This window comes from Amphibalanus amphitrite, unplaced genomic scaffold (genome assembly GCF_019059575.1).
Source record: "Amphibalanus amphitrite isolate SeventyFive unplaced genomic scaffold, NRLGWU_Aamphi_draft 000320F_arrow, whole genome shotgun sequence".
NCBI classification, from domain to species: domain Eukaryota; kingdom Metazoa; phylum Arthropoda; class Thecostraca; order Balanomorpha; family Balanidae; genus Amphibalanus; species Amphibalanus amphitrite.
The window spans coordinates 247,428-250,389 of record NW_024881815.1 but is presented as its reverse complement, the minus strand read 5'-3'; positions in this window follow the sequence as shown (position 1 = coordinate 250,389).

Sequence of the window (2,962 nt, the reverse complement as noted above, 5' to 3'; positions counted from 1 at the left end):
TGCCTCAGTGTTTCGAAAAGTGAACCTATGTCGCGCTTTTGAAACTCAGAAGTCTCAGTACGTTTTACATTAACCCTCGCATGTGTGCGGCGTTTTACAGCTTCTAATGTGTAGGGGGGGGGGGGGTCGGTTGGACCCCCCCCCCTTGCCGTTTGGCCCCTGATCGAGCTAGAGCTTCGCGGAAAAAACGAGCGTGTTGCCCGTGACGAGAGGAAGCCGATGATACCCAATTTTAAGGTCCTAGGTCATTGGTTGACCTTCCAGGTCAGGTCAATGACCCAAAGTCGGGAAAATCGGGACCTATTAGAAAGTCGTAAAGTGTGGCTGCTAAGGGGTTTTTCGGGGTGCTGATCACGAATATCGTGTTAGTTTTGATCACAGATGATGTCTTTAAGCATTTAGACCAGGTCGGGTCAGGTCAGGTCAGGTCAACCAGTAGGCGTCGTGACGGGTATTCGTAGTACGTGTCAACCGCCTCTGACAGCTTCGTAACATGTTACGAAGGCACCAAAACTACTTCGTAAATGTTCAAATGGTTGCTAAATTCGAATTCAGCTCCAAAAACTAGCCTAGAAACATGTAAAACTCGAAAAAGTGAACTGAGGTCACCCGAGGTCACCAAAGGTCAATGACCTGACCTGACCTTCAGGTGACATTGACACCCACCCTAATGCATGGAAGCAACATCACATCACATGTTTGAACGTTTGAAACCACGAAAAGCTTGCAAACGCGCGGCTAATGCGAGCCGACGTACGCCGAATCGCGATTCCGGCCAAACATGGTCTCGGAAAAGAGGTCACAGGTCAAAGGTCATTTGGGTCAGGGTCATGAAATTTTCAGGGTAGGTGTCAAATTGATCAATGCGAGGGTACTGAAAGTTTCGTCGCGATCGGCCGCTTTTTACGCGAGTTATTCGCGAAAAACCATGGGGGGGGGTCCATCCGACCCCCCCCCCCACCCCTACACATGCGAGGGTTAAGGAAAAAATATTTCAGACCCTCTCACCTTTATTATTTTATATTTTGGGGTTTTTTATGGTTTGCCATACACCGATCTTAGAGTCTTCAGTTGTTAGTTTACCGATTTCAGCAGCCCCTGTTTCATATGAGCTCATTGATGTGTTGATTTATTGATACCATTCGCTATCGTTGTGGTGGCAGGATTTATACCGCCTCTGTCCGTGGCCGTGTGGGCCGGTGTGTGTCTCTGGCTGCCCCTGTGTACGGCCGATGAATAACAGTGGGCGGCTTCATAGGCGGTGTATCGTCGGAGAGAGAGAGAGTGGCTGACCGACCGGTATGCGGCGCCTGACCTTCTCAGGGCCTCCAACGCAAACAGCGCGTCAGCCGCCCCCGCCCCCGCCGCCGCCGCCGCCGCCGCCCCCGCCTCCGCCCCCGCCCGCCGTACCGCCGGTCACCGTACCGGGCGCCATTCATGGCCGGCTCGGCGGACGGTGTTCGGTGCTCTGATTCAGAGACAATACAGCAGACTGCCAACACCTGACATAAGATGCAAACCAAAAAACGGCGGGAAAGAGATTGCACACAGATAGGAAGGATACATGCGAACACATACTTCTTTATATATAGAGAAGCATGTAATACAGTGAACAGCTACCCTTTCTTAGAACCGTCCGTCGAAGGATGTGGGGCTGCGAAAATAAAGACCTCTCAAAACTAATCGAAATTAGTCTGTAATGGTCAGGCCGCCCATTTAGATTTATCCGTTGATGTTGAGGCACTCCTTTCGATCTCGCTGGTAATCAGTTTGCATTGTGGCGGAATGTTTTGTGATGCGCAGATTTGTAGCGATGCACAGCTGTTGGCAAATACGCCACTTTGATCTAATCCAAAAGGCTGGGAAGCGACAGTGATGGCAGAGAAGCGGTGCCGGCGGAATCTGCCTGTCCTGGTAGACTGTCCCGCCGGACACCAGAGCATTGCGGGTAGCCTACCTTCCAGGCAAACGGCGGCGCACAGTGATGCAAATGGGGTTCACGAGTGGCCATAAATACCCAAAAGTCAAACTTACCAAATCGAGTTAAATGCGATATGGCCGAGTAGACAAATGTTTGGGGCATCTGAAATCACATGGTTTTCATGTTTTTGTCAAAACCGGCCACGTGTATAATCGTCAGAAGTCGTGACATTTTCTAGGTCGTAAAATGACGGTCAGACACTCGCAAGTTCAAACGCCGCTGGTTTGCGTTCATTTCGTACAAATTGGAAAAATTATGCATGAGAATGATCCCTAAAGCCTTCTGCTTCTAGTGCCGGGTCACAAAAAGCCGTATCTCATTCGGTTTGGCGGTAATCTGACTATTTATAATCATGTTGCAGTCGCAGTTTTTTACTAAGAAAAAAATGCTTTCGTTTCACCTACAGCACTTAACACAGTGTGTGCCCGTTAGTTCACCATACCATAGCCTTTCCTAATCATTTCTGAGTCGCAACGTGAAAGAATTAAGGCGCTAGCACAGGGCTGACCGGCGCTACAGAGGTTTTTGTCCGGGCTGTCGGGTGCCTCAGAGCGGGCGCGCAGTGGTCGGGTGGGTGCCGCCGCGCGGCGTCCGGGCGGCGCGGCGGCGCGGCCGCCCGGGCCGCCCGCTGCGCCGCGGCACCCGACCGTGCCGGACGAAAACTTCTGTAGCGCCGGTCAGCCCTGTGCTAGCGCCTTAATTCTTTCACGATGCGACTCAGAAATGATTAGGGAATGCTATAATATGTTGCACTAACGGGCACACACTGTGTGAAGTGCTGTAGGTGAATTGAAAGCAATTATTTTTGGTAAAAAACTGCGGTTGCAACATGATTACAAATAGTTAGCTCACCGTCAAACCAAAATAGATACGGCTCTTTGTGACGTGGCATTAGAAGCAGCAGGTTTCGGGGATCATTTTCATGTATAATTTTTGCAGTTTGTATGACATGAACGCACGCTAGCGGCACTTGAATTTCAA